An 18,534-nucleotide genomic window follows, 5' to 3' on the forward strand; every position below is an offset into this window, starting at 1 on the left:
TCATCGAGTGATTCCAAGTTTTCCATGGTAGTCTAGCTTTAATTGACTCATGCTCGGATATTGTTAGATATTACACAGTTATAGCTTTACATTCTTCAAGTATTGGAAAATTTATTCACTCTATTTTACTCAGAACATTTATATCTTCACTAGTCATTAACTCGAAGAGGTGATTCCATGAGTTCTACTAACTATCAATAATCACCGGAGTTGAATATGAAGCGATTACTGTTGTATCTCGAGAAAAAAGGTTACTGAAGATAAGTAAAGGTATGGAAATTCCTAATCGTTATTGCATACTATATTGTTAGTTGACCATTTTCATGAATTTATGCACTGATAAGTAAATGACAACCTAAGACTTAACTCTTGTTGGTCCTTGGAGCCCTTTCCAATGCAGTAGCCAATAACAATACGATGATAATAGACAGATTAGTTCTCTGTTGTACTCACTACGATCATGACTAAAAACTCATACGATAATAAACCCGAAAAGGTCTGACCACATAGAACGCCGATATTTGATCTTTTATAACAGTTACACCACTGATATTAGAAAAGGGTTGCGCAATATTGAAAACTGGTTGGAGTTAGAAATGTAAATTATTGGGACGTAAGTGGGTGGTCTAAAAGTGAGGCACTTTCCATGAGACACGAAGGTAAATATGAACTCCTGAAGAGTCCTAAACTCCGAGGAAACAGCTATTGTGGACTTCCTAGTTTCCAGTGGTTGTCCATTTCATAAACAATAAAGCTTAAAAATCTTCCCGAATTTTTCTTACTAATTATTTAATTACCAGTATAGGGTTGTGGATGTTGTTGAGTTTTGATTGAAACCATGAATCGATCGATGTTAGATCACTATTGAAAACCTGTAATCACTGGACGGCCGTCTCGTCCTAATATGAGACTTCTCAGCAGTGTACATCCACGATCCCAAACGCTGGATTCGAACCCAGCACATTCGGTCTCGCGAGTGGACGCCTAGCCCCTAGACCACTGAGTCGGTATTCAATGGTGTTATTGTCTAACTCCAACCAATCCACCATATTGCACGACCATGTTCTATTGTCTTCAGTGAGCAACTGCCTAACGGCCAACACAGATTCGCTCCACTAGTCACAGCTATATAGTGAATTGGTTGACATTAGACATTAACACTGTTGAATGCCGGCTCAGTGACTTAAAGACTAAGCTTTCAGGTGTAGGGTCATGGATGCACACTTCTAAGGAGTCCTGTACCAAGATGAAACAACCATTCAATGATTCCAATCTCTCAAATGGTAGTCTGACATTGATCTTAATCAAAATTATCCACTTGTTTCTAATTTACCTAAATAAGTCTATACGAAAAAACAAAACTGGATAAATGTATGATGAAATCATCATTCAGTTGTTATCACTATTGTTCAATGATCAAGTTGAGCTTGGATAGGTTTCATTCAATAGAGCTATGATTGATATGCTTACATTATTATTCTATTGAATGGATACTATATGTATATAGAATAGATTGATTACATTAGAAAGAAGTAATTAATCATTTTGATGACAACAACCCAATTAAACTAATGGGATCTTTCTTTTTGGTCTTAATCCCTATATGTAATTGATCTGTTACAATGAATCCTCCCCCCTTTTCTTTTCTAAAAAAAATCCTAAGTAGTTACAATCTTGTGTACCTGATCAATAGGATTCGATTGATACTAGACAAATGTGACATTGGGTACTACTCAGTGATCAATCCATGTAAATAGTTGAATCGTAGAGGAGATTAGTTGTGACTCAAATAGTTTAGTGATCACATCTTGGGTTGTGAAGCCTAGTGATACAGGTTTGAATTCTATGTGGAACATTACAAATGTATCTTGTTGATGAGTATCTACTGGCATGAATCCTATGACGATCAGAGTTTTCAGTCAAATGCCTCTGCTTACGTAACATCGAGAATGATTATCAATATAGGGTTGTGAAGATAGTTGAATTTGATTGAGATGACAAACCAGTCTGAGTTGGACAATCATTGAGAATGAGGTAGCATTGGGCGAATATTTTGTCCAAGTATATGGCTCGTCAGTAGTGGGCGTTCATGACTCAGTAATCACCAATAGAATCCATCAAAGGAGTATAACCGTTGTTGATTGCTTCCACTAGTCTAGGTGGCTGGACGCTGCGTGCACCACTGCGTGACCACATTGCAATTTGATCGATAGCATTTGATCTGCATTAAGAAAGACTTGACACAGATGACATTGATTACCTTCTAGTGATCAATCAATTGTGATTACATCTCAGTCCTACAGGAGGTCAGTGGCGGCTCGAATAGCTCAGTGGTAACGTCTCTGACTGTGAAGCTGAGTGACATGGGATTGAATCCATCAGGGAGCACCAGTTCCCTCAAGATTATAGGTACACCTTGCTGACGAGTGCCAAGTGGCGCGAAACCCGGTTCCAAGGTTTTCTGTTGACCACCTTCAACCACCATCTTACATTCGATTGTCTCCACCCATGTTCTCTATTCACTACACTAGGATTCCATAGATATTATCATTTAAAAGGTTTCATTACAAAACTAACTTTGACTGTATATTCTAAAAATTGAATTTTCATTGTATGTTTTGTTTTAAATTCTATATATATAACTGAAATATGAAAAAAAGAAATTTTAATGTTTTTCCTTTACTTTCCCCCTACCCCCCACCCACCCCGTCATATAAAAATATGGAATTAAAGATAATAATAATCATAAAAATAATAAAAAAAGAAGAAAAAAGAAAAAAAAGAAAGTTAACCCGTAAAGATCTGATTTATAGTGTGTGTGTGTGTGTTTGTATGTGTGTGTCTCTATGTGTATGTATGTGTAGTTATTCAAGTGTCATTGAATAAAGTTCTTTTTTTTCAATTTTGTTTAAATGCATAGATACCGTTTGTACTCTCGTTTTTTTTCTAAGCGGCATATTTAAAATCGATTTTAAATTGTATAATTTAATGTCAACCTATACAAGGATGTTTATATTTAAATTTATCACCTAACAACAACTTATGTATATATATAGATACTGTTAGCAACAAACCTACTATAGGAGAGAATAAATCACCTATCAACTAAAGAAGAAATTATGAAAAGATATTGGAAGTGGATAGGACATACATTGAGGAAATCATCAAACTACATCATGAGACAAGCGCTAACATGGAATCCTTAAGGGAAAAGGAAAAGAGGGAGATCAAAGAATACACTGCGTTGGTAATTGGAAGCAGATATGAAAAGGATGAATGTTAACTGGAAAGAACTGGAGAAGATTGCTTAGGAGAGAGTTAGATGGAGAATGCTGGTGATCGGCATATCTCCTTCCATGGAGGGTAACAGGCATAAGTAAATAAGTATATGCCTGTGTACAAAAGTAACATTCTTACGCTTATCCTCTGATAACTAATAAACCATTTTATTTAGAAATACCTTCATTAATATTACATATCGTCAATGAACAAGGAGGATCTGATGCACATGTAAAGACGAGGATTGACAAAACAAGGACCTCATTCCTACAATTGGAGAACATATGGAACTCAAAACAACTGTCAATCAATATCAAAGTCACAATCTTCAATACGAACATCAAGACAGTTAGTTCTACCGTATAAAGCTGAAACGTGGAGAACTACCATATCCATCGTCAAGAAGGTACGAGTATTTATAAACAGTTGTCTACGCAAGATACTTAACATTCACTGGCCGGATACTCTCAGCAACAGCGTTTTATGGGAGAGAACAAACCAGCTTCCAGCTGAAGATGAAATTAGGAAAAGACGTTGGACGTGGATCGGACATATATTGAGGAAATCACCAAACTGCATCAAGAGGCAAGTCTCAACTTGCAATCGTGAAGGGAAGCGGAAAAGTGGAAGACCAAAGAACACATTACTCAGGGAGATTGAAGCAGATATGAAAAGGATGAATGTTAACTGGAAAGAACTGGGAAGAAATGCCCAGGACAGAGTTGGATGGAGAATGTTGGTGGGCGGCCTATGATCCTTGAAGAGGAGTAACAGGAATAAGTAATTAATTAAGTAAAATTCTGCATACATCACGCTGATTGAATATCAGTTCGTATAATCTGGATTACCATACTAGGACAAGAAGGTAATCTATGAAGTTATTGACTGTTAGATAGATGGAGATTACCTATTTATCAGTAGTTAGAGAGCATTAATGATATGACTAATTGTTTTTTACTACCACTGATTTTATCGATATTTCTACAAATCTAACATTTGCTTGGATAATTCTATCTAATTGTGTTGATGTAGTATGTCACTGTGTATTGATGTACATATGTACCAGCTTCTATTACTGACTGACTGATTGGTTGGTTCAAGCCTTGAAGTTATATTTACGTTTGTGAGATACTTTTAGGTGTGATGAAGTCGTTAAGGTTGTTTATGATTTAAAGTTTACCAGACATCAATTCCGATTCAAAGAACTACTTACTTATTAGAGGATAGAACAAACTTATTTCATCCCTATTTCTATTTCTCAGACTATCATTGGAAGTCTTTAAAAATCTGGATATTCATTCGCCTCGTCGAAGTTAGCTCAAAGTACTCTTAACTTCAATTTATAACCATGTAGATGGAATTAAAGTAAATTATTTAATTCATTGGTTACATGTCATATGTTTTTTAATCAACTTCCTTATGTCAGAAACCAATCCATACTGATCAAATAATGAATTAAAATTACTAAAAATTCAGATAACTAATTTCTGAAGCAAAGATGGGTGGTGGCTAGCAATGGAATCCAGGACGCGCATTTCGTCCTTTTTGAGACTCGTCAGCAGTGAGCATCCACAATCTCGCCTCGCGAGATTCGAACCCAAGACTTATCAGTCTCGCGCGCGAACGCTTAACCACCAGACCACTCACCTCACGGTGTTAATGTCTAATTTCAACTAATCCACGAAATTGAGAGACACATCCACCACAGTTTTCAGTGAGTTATTATCTCACAACAGACCTGGGTGAACTCTCAGTGGTCCAGAGGTCCTGGTTTCGAATCTCGCGAGGCGGGATTGTGGATGCGCACTGCTGAGGAGTCCCATAATAGAACGAAACGGCCATGCAGCGTTTCCAGATTTTTCATGGTGGTCTATTTTGAATTGACTCATGATCTCAAATATTAAAATTACAAAATTTTTTATTGACATTTACAAGACAAGTTCTCAACTGATCACATTACTCTGGAGTAACAATTCAGGGATCTCCATGCAAAGCTATCAAACATTATTGACTTTAAAAATAGTGAACAACGTTCAGCCACACTAAGTATAATTGTGATAGTTCCCCACTACAAACTGATATCAGTTGTCGAATTGATAGACTATCAAAAAATATAAGACAACTATTATAAGCAAAGATGGATGGTGGTTAGCAGTGGAATGCTGGACGCGCGTCCCGTCCTATTTGGGACTCGTCAGCTGGATGTACCTGTGTCTCAGAGTTGATGTTCACTCGGGGACTCGAACACAGTACCTATCGCTTCAAACACCATCACGTTATCCATTCAACTACTGAGTCCTGATAGCCACTTGTTTGTGTAATAGGGTGAAGTTTAAGTTCACTTGGTATTGTTTGTTTGAATCTTCCCATGGATTTTTAGAACTTCAATTGATCAGTCTCTCATTGCTATATGTACATACTTTGAGTATTGCCTCAATATCGCTTTAATTTACAAGCATTATAAGCAAAGATGAACAGTGACTGAGTGGATAACGCGATAGCGTTCGAAGCGAAGGGAATGGGTTCGAGCCCCACATTGAACATCAACTCTGGAATACAGGTACCTCCAACTGATGTTTCCCAAATAGGGCGAAACCCACGTCCTGAATTCCACTGCTAGCCACTGTCCATTTTTGCTTATAATGCTTGAGAATTAAGGGAATATCGAGGCAATGCGCACAGTATGCACATATGCCATTAAGAGAGAGACTGATCAATTGCAGTCCTAAACATGAATGGGAAGATTCAAAACAAACAATCATTGTTACGAAATCAGTCTGAGTGTAAAATGTTGGGTTTATAGTCCGTCAGCGAAAGGAGTTATACTGTTTAATTTTGAAACCTGAACCCACCGAGCTGAGGATGTCCCATGACTATCAGTGTTCAGTTATTACTATGTTTGAAGGATCTGACACTTCCAAAGTGAACACCCTGTTAATAACACTGAGGTTCTACAATATGCAATTTGGACTGAGTTATGGTGGTTCACCCAATGTCATCATCTTTAAACACAGATTTCGGTGGGTTGATCAAATTTACGAATGTCATTTGATGAATATCATTCAGTATTATTTACCGACATTATGATCGATTGGTATCATAATATGAAAGGTAGGTATATAAAGATGGTATATGTTGATCCATTATAATTCCCTCATTAAGATGACTGGAAATGATGTAACTTGTACTTAAACACACATTAATTATTATCAGAAAGGGTTTTGTGAAGATTTAGTATTTTCATAGTTGAAAGTGTAAGTCAATTGAAGCTAGACGATTGCTCAACTTCGTGAATTGGTTGAAGTTAAACATTAACACCATCGAATGCCTGCTCAGTGGTCTAGAGGTTAAGCACTCACGCGCAAGACTGATAGGTCCTGGGTTCGAATCCCTTGAAGCGAGGTCGTGGGTACACACTGCTGGAGAATCCCACAGTAGAACGAAACAGCCGTCTAGTGCTTCCAGGTTTTCCTTGGTGATCTAGCTCAACATTAATTAGTTCTAGTTTAGTATACTATCCTTATTTATTTCACTAGGAATGTATCAAAAAACGATTTTTATTCATTTCAAATGAATAAAAATAATGAGGGAAAAGAAGGTCGTTTTATGATCAGCTGTATATAAGCTTACTGATTACAACCTATTTGTTGACCGAATGAATTAATCAAAGCAAATTATGTATAAACAAAACGCACACACACACACACAAAGAGAGAGAGACAATGGGATAAATAGTTAGATCTTATTATTCATAGAAATACCCTATCCATCCATCCATTATTACCGATATGACCTAGATCGACAAACAAAGCGGAATTAGGCTTCTAATCTCCATCTTACCCACCCTCCATTACTTAATTAACTAAACAGTTGAATGAATAAACAAAATCGTCATAAATCTATCATTGACCTTGAACTAATTAAATAATATTTATTTATTTATAAGCAAAGATAGATAGTAAGCAAAGATGGATAGTGGCTATCAGTGGAAACTAGGACGTGGGTTTCGTCCTATTTGGGACTCGTCAACTGGATGTACCTATATCTCAGAGTTGATGTTCACTCTGGGACTCAAACCCAGTAAATTTCGCTTCAAACGCCATCGCATTATCCACTCGGCCACTGAGTCCTGATAGCCACTTACTTGTGCAATGGGATGAAGTTGAAATTTACTTAATATTGTTTGTTTGGATCTTCCCATTGATGTTAAGGACTGCAACTGGTCAGTCTCTTATTGGTATATGTGCATACTGTGCGTATTGCCTCGATATAGCCTTATTTCACAAGTATGGTAAGCAAAGATGAATAGTGGCTTGCATTGGAATTCAGTTTGACGCATGTTTCGTCCTATTTGGGACTCGTCAGCTGGATGTACCTGCCACATCTCAGAGTTGATGTTCACTTTGGGACTCCAATCCAGTTGCAGTCTTAAACATCAATGGGAAGATTTAAACAAACAAATACTAAGTGAATTTAACATTTATTTGATTATTACTAAGATCTGAATATTGATTCATTGTCTTTGTATGAAATCTACATGATTAATGATGATCTCAAACTGAATATTTGATATTCCTTTCAAGATGATATGGTATGATAGTGTTTTAAAACTTAATAAGTTCAAGTGTTTTGAAAATAGAAGCTGAAAATCTATCATAATTGATTGATCACTGGGTGGTGATCAATGTCATATGTGTCAAGTTCTTCTTAGTATAGATCGAATGCTATCGATCAAGTTGTAATGTGGCTACTAGTCTAGGTGACTCGACACTGTGTGCACTACGTTTAGGTAAGATGCTGGTTGGAGGTAGTCGACAAAGAACCCTGGACTCGGGTTTCGTGCTACTTGATACTCGTTAGCAAGGTGTACCTGTAATCCTGAAGGAGCTGATGCTCCCTGATGGATTCGACTTCGTGTCACTCAGCTTCACAGTCAGAGACTTTACCACCGAGCTATCTGGGCCGCGACTGACCTCTTATAGGATTGAGATGTAATCACAATAGCATTCGATCTGCACTAAGAAGAATTTGACACACATGACATTGATCACCACCCAGTGATCAATCAATTATGATTACATCTCAGTCCTACAGGAAGTCGGTCACGGCCTGAATAGCTCAGTGGTAACGTCTCTGAATGTGAAGCTGAGTGATACGGGATCGAATCAATCAGGGAGTACCGGTTCACTCAAGATTACAGGTACACCTTGCTGACGAGTGCCAAGTAGCACGAAACCCTGGTTTTCTGTTGACCACCTCCAACCACCATCTTATCTTGAAAATCTATTCTTGAGAATTGTACTTATATCATAGTCATAAATGTTACAAACAAGTTTTCTGATTTTAAGTGATCTTCAGAATTGAGACATTTACATACAAGATAGTAACCAATATTATACTGTTCAGTTCCAGTGCTAGTCTAATTCTATGATCTTCAAAACAATCTAACTCAACATAACAGTGCACATGTTTTGATGTTAATTAGTTGAAGGTTTTCAATAGAGAGAGTTCCATGCTTAGATTTCATCGTAAACAAGATTATGAGTCATAATTTCTTGAGAAGATGGAGTTAGTTATAGTTGAATATACATTCAGAGAGTTGAATGTTCAATCTTTATTAAGTTAGATCATCATTGACTGTATTCTACCCAGTGATTTCTGGATAGACATTCTATGTAATTTTAAATTGATGACACCATTGATAACATAATCTGAAAGAGTGAATCGACTATTAAAACAAACCACTTTCCAACAATTGAATCCAGAAAGTATCTATAAAGAATCAACCAATTAAGAGCTTCAGGAGTGAGAAAAGATGCAGTCACTTTTATTGAATTATTAGATAATGAGGATACTGATACACATGAACTGACTCATTAACGTCTAATCTGTTTGTATGCCCCCGAATGCCCTGGTACGGTTGAGAGTGGGAAGAGTCCGCTCTCTCTCTCCAAATGCTCTCACAAGGCCACGCGTATATAGCCTCTGCAAGGAAAGTCCTACTCACTGCCTTCTCGTCGCATTACTGTTGTTTACGAAATTGAGAGGACGAAAAGCGAATGTCAGGCGCTTTAACCGGGTTGGTGGACACAGAAAGTGCACCTAGGGTAGTTGGAAAACCCTCATTCCAAACCAATGGTGCACATGGGCTCCAGGATCCTGATGGAACAAATGGCGTACGAATCAATCGTTGGTCACCGGCTACCATAGGACTGCATCTTCTCACGATGCTCCACTGCTTTGTGAGTCAGATCTTTAGGTCAAAGGCTCCGGGTGTGGTCCCTTAAGAAAACCACCTGCTTCAGTTTGTGCACCTGAGCAGTATCATAGCCATCACACAAATCAAATGAGATTTGTGTAGCGCATATATATCTGGTGCTTTTTTGTACCAATATTTATGTGTTTAAATAAATAAATAAATAAATAAAAAGTCTGTTTGTAATATAAACTACATATGCCTAAAATACATATATAGTAAAGGCTGGTTAGTGATTTCTAGAATCAAAGGCACAGCAGAGAGAAGTTAGAGAATCGTGGGCTGATGAGAATTCAGCCGTTGGCTCAAGGTTATTAGTGTTAAACAGATTTCGATTAGAATACCTGGAAGCGCTGGACATCCTAGTATGGGACTCGTCAGTAGTGCACATCCATGGTGCCACACGCGTGACTCGAATCCAAGACTTTGAGTGTCATGCGCGAACGGCGGCTCAGTATCGCGGGCTAGTTGAAGTCAGACATTATCACCGTTGAATTCTGGCTCAGTGGTTTAGAGATTAAGCGTTCGTGTGCGAGATCGAAAGTCCTGGATTCGAGTCCCGCGTGTGTTATATAAATAATTTCATTCTAGAAAAATCTAAATGAGAAAAATAATGTCAGAGTATTTTGAAGGGATGTATGGTTGTTTGTTAATTAATGTTTGTTAAAATCTTGTATATAATCAGATTTCTTAGTGGCTTAAATATAAATCAGTTATTTATAATGAGTGAACTACATGATGTACAAATCATGATACTTTTGTTCACGATCACATATTATAATCCAAAAATACATTTAAAAAGATGGATGTTGGCTAACAGTGGAATCCAGGATGCTCGTTTCGTCTTATTTCGGATCCCATTGCACAAGTAGTTGGCTATCAGGGCTCAGTAGCTAAGTGGATAACGTAATGGCGAGTGGTATTGGGTTCGAGTCCCAGAGTGAATATCAACTCTGGGATATAGGATCATCCAGTCGACGAGTCCCAAATAGGACAAGACGCACGTCCTGGATTCCACTGCTAGCCACCATCCATCTTTGCTTGTAATGCTAGTGAATTAAAGCAGTATCGAGGCACTCCTCACAGGATCCACATATGCCAATAAGAGACTGATCATTTGCAACCCTTAACATCAATGTGAAGATTCAACCAAACAATACCAAGTTAATTTAAACTTCACTCCATTGCACAAGCAAGTGACTATCAGGACTCAGTGGCCGAGTGGATAATGCGATGGCGTTTGAAGCGAAAGTTACTGGGTTTGAGTCCCAGAGTGAACATCAACTCTGAGATATAGGTACATTCAGTTGACGAGTCCCAAATAGGACGAAACCCACGTCCTAGTTTCCACTGATAGCCACTATCCATCTTTACTTCTTATAATGCGCTTAATTAGAAATTTATCGATTTCTTTTAAATTTAAATTTATTACTTCACATATTACTTATTTACATATCCAATACATTTTGTTACATTAAATGATTTGAAAAAAAAACAAAAAAAATAGGAGAAAGAAAAAAAGAAAGAGGGAATTTAAATAGAACGTTACTTTTAATTAGACCCATAAGTGTAAGATTATTATTTATAATAATTATGAAACCCGACCCCACCCCCCTCCCAACAACAACAAAAAAGGGAAACGGAAATGTTACAATGTATGCATGTTCATTTCATTTGACAAATGATTAATAATAAGTGAAAATGTACGAATCCATGGACGGAAATCACACTTAAATAGTAATGAATACATTGAATATAAAGATGGATACACGGATGAATGGATGGATGGATAAATGTTATTATGTTTCTAAGGGAAATTGTATTTTAATCAGTGTACTGTGTACGATTATCATACAGTGTATGTATGCGTGTGTGTGTGTGTGCGGGTGTGTGTGTTCGTACACACAACATACACATAGTCATTAAGAGATGGTTACTTATATTCATTCATATGACATGATTTATATGAAATAATAATTTCCATTTGATTAAATGACAAACAACACAGTTTTCATTGTAAAACGAATGAAAGTGTTCTTTTTTTATTCTCGGGAGGTGGTGGTGGTGGTGGTGGAGAGGAGGAAGTATCCAAGTATATTGTTGTACAATATGTGAATAAGGAATTATAAAATCATGTATTTCCTGGAGTTCTAGTGAGAAGCAGTGACCAGTGGAGCTCAACTAGGTCTGTTGGGAGATAGTAACTCACTGAAGACATTGGTGATTGGTTGCTCAATTTCGTGGATTGGTTGAAGTTAGATATTAACACCATTGGATGCCGGATCAGTGGTCTAGAGTTTAAGCGCTCACGCGCGAGACTGATAGGTCCTGTGTTCGAATCTCGCGAGTCGGGATCGTGGATGCGCACTGCTGAGGAGTTCCACAATAGGACGAAACAGACGTCCAGTGCTTCCAGGTTTTTCATGGTGGTTTAGCTTCAACTGACTCATGATTTCAACTATGAAAATATATGTAATATAAATCCCTGTACCATGGTTTTCCACTTATATCCCCATTTATTTTTCACATCTTGTATAGGGAATTTGTAAAGATTGTTCAGCTTACATAGTTCACATCATAAACTAATCTTACTTTTATAGTTGAAATCATGAGTCAATTGAAGCTAGACCAACATGGAAAACCTGGAAGCACCTGATTTTTGTTTCATCTTATTGTGAGACTCCTCAACCTGCCACGCGATCCCGTCTCGAGTGTGAGAGTGATTGGTCCTGGGTTTGAATCTCTCGAGGCGGAATCGTGGGTGCGCTCTACTGAGGAGTTCCACAGTGGGACGAAACAGCCGTCTAATGCTTCCAGGTTTTCGACGGTGGTCTAGTTTCAATTGACTAATGATTTCAACTATAAAAAAATACTGAAATCTCCACAAAACCCCTTCTGATTAAGAAATGGATTATTGATATAAGAGAAAAAAAGATCAATGAAAACTGATCTCAGATCATGTAAATGGAGCTAATTCACTCTCATCTTCTCCCTCCCTCTCACATATACACATACATACAAACAAATAAACAAACAAACTCGATGAATATATCATTTATTCTCGCTTTTTCATTCAAAGGATTGTTGATTTTAATAGTTGAATTCATAAGTTGATGTAAGTTAGATCACTATGGAAAACTTGAGAGAACTGAACAGCTGTTTTATCCTAGTACAGGACTCCTCAGCAGTACGCATCCACGACCTCCAGTTTCACGCGCGAACACCTAACCTCTAAACCACTGAGACAGAATTCAACGGCGTTAATGTCTAACTTCTATCGATCCATGAATGGTTGCACAACCATTCATTCATTGTCTGGTGTAGATACCTGTCTCTAACCGACATGGATTGGACTCCACTGATCGTGGCTTCTAACCAGAACTCCAGGAAATCTATCTTGAAGCCAGTCACTAGTGAGTATAAATACATACAAATAAACAAACAAGCTTAATGAATATACCATTTATTCTCACTTGTTCGCTCAATGCACTCTTAATTCATCTATTCTGTTTTTAGTAATGTGAAGACATTAAATGATTTTGAGTTCAATTAATTAAGTTTCTTTCTTTATACTCCCTTACTTTATTCAAAGAAAATCTTTGTTACTATTAAGTTCAATGGAATATTAAGAGAATGCTTGATCACTGGTTAGTAAGAAGAAGGAGCATTGACCTTGGAAAGGTCACTGAGCGAAAAGATGGATGATATATAGATAGATAGATAGATAGAATAGTAGCTATAAGCAAAGATGGATAGTGGCTAGCAGTGGAATCCAGGACATCCCTCTCGTCCTATTCGGGACTCGTCAGTTGGATGTACCTGTATCTCGGAGCTGATGTTCACTGTGGGACTCGAACCCAGCACCTTTCGCTCCAAACGCCATCGCGTTACCCATTCAGCAAGTGAATTTATACAGTAAGAAGTTCATTTGCAAAATGTCAGTCAATCGTCCCGAACTTCATTGTTCTTTCGTTTCCACACCAATAATTCTTAGTTCTCATTCTCTTCTCATCAATCTTCTTATCCTTCTGCCACAACATATTTCACCTTCAATTGATAATATATACTACTTATATCCGTCGATATCAGTAGCACACACTATAGTCATACAATTGTTAACACTATTTATTTATCTTAAAATATATATTTCAAACAAAATCTATCCTGTTATATCCCGACAAAAATAATGAATGGTAACTTTTGAGAACTATTTATGGATCAATATGATATGTATATTCCCTATTGTATAATTGTTAAGTAATTCAAATATTCATATTCATATCCCCCTTATTATAAGCTTCATTTTGATCTATAGACTATTACTATACGATTTACCATTCTTGAATTATCCCCAGTCCATTAATTACTGTTCCCCACATTCACAGCCACATTTGACTGAATCTTGTACAAATGTGGTTTCCTATTTTATGGTGTGATGTGGTCTGTTTAGTTCGTATACGAATCCAGTATGTTTGAAATATACGATTCATATTGCAGAGGTTGAGATTGGTGTTCTAGACCTAACAGGAATGGTTAGACGGGAATAAGAATTGATAGAGACTGTAGACTGCTCTTACGGGTTACGTGTATCATTGGTCCGATCGATAAGTCAGTATTCTCTCTAATTAACGGTATCATTACGTCATATATTGATAAGGGCACAAGACCATAAGTTATAACAGTCCTTTAACATTTTATCCCAAAAATAAGTCAGGTATCATTGGATTGGGATTGTTGTTTATTTCTAAATTGTTACGTCATATTTTGAATTTGCGCGCACATCCGCATACAATAAAACAAAAGATATAAATGTTCCAAAAAAACGTTTTCTTTAATATTTCACTTATTCAACTAATCTCATTTTCATGTTTCAAATTGTCACTTACTTACGCCTAATACTTCCAAAGGAGGATAGGTAGCCGACCAGCATTCTTCAACCCACTCTGTTCTGGGCCTTCCTTTCTAGTTCTATCCAATTTTTGTTCATTCTTCTCATATCTGTCTCCATTTCTCAGCTTAATGTGTTCTTTTTTCTTCCTCTTCTCCTTCGGCCTTGAGGATTTAATGTGAGGGCTTGCACATCCATGATCCCACCTCGAGAGATTCGAACCCAGTCTTGAGTGTAAACGCTTAACCTCCAGATTTTCCAAGTATTCCATGATGGTATAGCTTCAAGTGACTTATCAATTCAACTATTTCATTACTATAACATTCACAAAACCCCTCTCTAATAATTTTTTTCAGTAAACACTTTCTTTTTTTTATAGAAAAACAATGACTATTGAGATATTTTTATGGCAATATCTAGGCTAACGGAAGTGATAGACAGATACTATGAACATAGTTGTAACCAAATGATATATGCATTTGAAACAAAATAAAAAAAACAACAGCTGATATAAGCAAAGATGAATAGTGGCGAGCAGTGAAATCCATGACGCACGTTTCGTCCTATTTGGGACTCGTCAACTGGATGTACCTATATCTCAGAGTTGATGTTCACTCTGGGACTCAAACCCAGTACCTTTCGCTTCAAACGCCATCGCGTTACCCACTCACCTACTGAGTCCTGATAGACACTTGCTTGTGAATGGGGTGAAGTTTAAATTCAATTAGTATTGTTTGTTTGAATCTTCCAGCTGACGAGCCCCGAATAGGACGAAACGCACGTCAAACTGGATTCCACTGCTAGCCACTATCCATCTTTGCTTACAATGCTTGTGAATTAAGGCTATATCGAGGCAATACGCACAGTATGCACATATACCAATTAGAGACTGACCAGTTGCAGTCCTTAACATCAATGGGAAGATTCAAACAAACAATACTAAGTGAATTCAAGAGCACAGCCTTTTTTCATCCAAATATACTAAGGTATGGAATGTTGAGTAATTGATTATCTGTAGATGTGACCAAGTTTGAACTTGGTTTTAAACCAGTAGTAACGTGATTGCTAGAGCTTATTGTTATTGAAATTGTAATCACTGCACGAAATATCCACCACAAAGCAATAGTAGCTGGTTGTGCCATTCCTAAAATGATTAATATTGTTGAGTGACAAGTGTAAGGAGTGCAGTGAGTGACGTTGTAAAGAACTCTTCATTCAGATGGTGGTTGGAGTTAGTCGACACTAAACCCTGAACCTGACATACATGACATTGATCATCACCCAGTGATCAATTCTATATGGAACTCGTCAGCTCAGTGTACCTACATCTCAGAGTTGATCTTCACTCTGAAACTTCAACTCAATACTGTTCACTTCAAATACCATAACGTTGTTCACTTAGCTACTGAATAACTGATAGTCACACCGTATGTACATATGTCAATACGACAGAGAGAGAGACCGATCAATGACAATCCTAAACAACAATACGAAGAATCAAATGAGTCAAAAGTGGGGGGGGTAAATCATTCTTTTTGTTTATTTATTAAATAATTAATTTACATTATCCTTTAGATTATCTTAATTCTTAACATTCATTTGATTTATTCATTGCGGTAAGAACCCTTTTTCCCCCATCCATAAATTACCATTAAGTGTAATTAGTAAGTCTGTTATTCAGTTTTATAGCCTAACTGTTCTAGTTTAAATACAATATTGAGATGAATGATTTATGTGTTGAGCGTTATAATCTATATGATAATCATATATAAGTTTTGAATGCCTGACTAATAATATAGAGTAGAACAGTTTAGTACTTTTGTCTAATTTTTTTTGACTTTTCGGTCTAGTAAAGTGAAGAACGGTTTTAGGATATCTTAGATGGACTATCAATCATTGTTGTATTCAAATTAGCGGATTTCTAGTAGTTATTGAGGCATAAGAAGAAAAAAAGAGAGAAAGAACAAAGAATTTACTATATATATTATTGATAAATCGTACCGTTTATGGGTAAATGAGTAGTATAATCGTCTATAAATAATTTTTCTCATTTTCATTAATGTAGAAGATAAGTTTGCAAAACGATTTTGATCAATTGTAGTTTAACTGGAAAACACTCTGGATCAAGATACATAGCGAAATAGGCTAAAGGTTGAAATAACACTCCAGTAAGACTAATCCGTACCATTGAGCCAATCACATTCAAGATAGTAACTAGCCTGGAAGTTTGAGCCAAATCCAAAATGCAATAACTAGTAAGTTATAATCAGAAGGGGTTTGTGTGGAGATTTCAGTATTTTCATAGTTGAAAGCATGAGTCAATTGAAGCTAGACCATCAAGGAAAACCTGGAAGCACTGGACGGCCGTTTCGTCCTATTGTGGGACTCCTCAGCAATGTGCATCCACGATCTCGCCTCACGAGATTCGAACCCAGGACTTACCAGTCTCGCGCCAGTAGTAGGTTATTTAGGGCTGAGTGAAAATTCTCAATACTTAATTCTTAAAGTGCCTAAAATTGAAAAATCATGTCTGCTATACAACCATGTAGTGAACATAATATTGGGTTAAGAATAAATTACATCAAACTTTTCCTCCTGATTCGGAAACTTTCGTTACTCGTTGAGCATACTTGATGTTATTCATGGCATAGTCAAAGTTCTTTGTGTAGTCTCTCAAGATCGTCAGTTTAGTTTACATTCTCCATTTACCCTATTCTTTAGTAAATAGAAAACCAATGTAGAATGAACCTGACATCAAACACTCAATTTACGGTGTTAATATACAGGATAAGGTAGGCAAGTTTTCACCAACGTTGGTTTATTTTAGAGTATTGAGTTTTACGAAAGAATACATGTGAATTTAAAACATGATCTCCAGTTGACCTCACTTGTATATTCCATATACAAGTGTAGTGCTTGTATATATGGCAGTAGAAAATAACCCTATAAGAATATTGACCATCGAAAATTGAATTGGCTTTTCGACTATAGAGAATACAGTGTCATTAATTAAACAACTCTAGGGCTGAAATCTTGATATGTCATACATTTCAGAGTGAAAGGTTTCATATTCTATAGTCAGTAAAAATATCACTTTAGGTACGAACTCAAGAAATGATTACCATAATATCTTTTATCTTATTAGAGTCTATCAAAGTTGTACTGTTATAACACGCAATATAAGGTTCTTACTTACTTACTTACTTACGCCTGTTACTCCAAGTGGAGTATAGGCCACCGACCAGCATTCTTCAACCCACTCTATCCTGAGCCTTCCTTTCTAGTTCTATCCAAATTCAAGTAAACTCAGAAAGAAAATCACTTTCATATATATTCTCATTAGGAAATAGCATTGTTAAAAAGAAAAAATTCCTTCAGTTGAAATATAATTATCGAATCTATTTTAACTCTTTCATTGTTAATTGTTTCTTGCATTTTATACTACTTACTAAAAATGCTAGTAGTTTGATTTATATTAAAACATTTTTTCCGTCGACAAATTGTTCAAGGTGATATTTCAGGTTCGTAATCCTAATTGTTTATTTATCTATTTCAATGTTTTAACCTATTCTTCCACTTGGAATTGTGTTTCATATTTACTTTTTATTCTTGGTTATATATTACACCTTGATGATGTGTTAATCTCAAAGTGTCGGATCCCCTCTTCCCTTTGAAAGTACTTTTGGTGAGGTCATTGGCGATAGACAATTTACAATTCCATGTTCGAAAACTGAATTCCTAATCTGTACATAATGTTCAGATAAATTTCACATTTGTACTTGGAACTTGTGGTGGCTTGGTTTTAAGATAATTCCTTAAGCTTCGTTTATCAATCACCCTGATATTTATTATTATATAATATACCTTTGTGGGCCAAGGTAATTTTGCATTGGTTTTCAAGAGAACCAGACACCATCCAGACTTTCACGTGACAACCCAAACAGTACAGCTCAATCACGTTTAAACAGGAGAGCCAGATACCGCCCTCTGGCTTAACCCGAGCAGTATAGCTCAATCCAGCCCCACAAGAGAACCAGACACTATATGTGCTTCAACGCTACAATCTGAACAGTACAGCTCAATCCTGTGGCGAAGCCACACAGGTTCCAAG

At 36.7% G+C, this 18,534-nt stretch overlaps 2 non-coding genes across 2 annotated transcripts; both read right to left on the minus strand.

Moving 5' to 3' along the window:
* Positions 1-13,372: 13,372 nt before the first annotated feature.
* On the minus strand, positions 13,373-13,443 carry Smp_tRNA_02322_Pseudo_TTG.1.1. The gene has a single exon. It is a non-coding gene (tRNA).
* A 1,591-nt stretch (positions 13,444-15,034) lies between these two features.
* Positions 15,035-15,101, minus strand: Smp_tRNA_02204_Gln_TTG.1.1. The gene has a single exon. It is a non-coding gene (tRNA).
* Positions 15,102-18,534: the final 3,433 nt, after the last annotated feature.

The sequence above is a fragment of the Schistosoma mansoni genome, chromosome 6, assembly GCF_000237925.1.
Source record: "Schistosoma mansoni strain Puerto Rico chromosome 6, complete genome".
Classification (NCBI taxonomy): domain Eukaryota; kingdom Metazoa; phylum Platyhelminthes; class Trematoda; order Strigeidida; family Schistosomatidae; genus Schistosoma; species Schistosoma mansoni.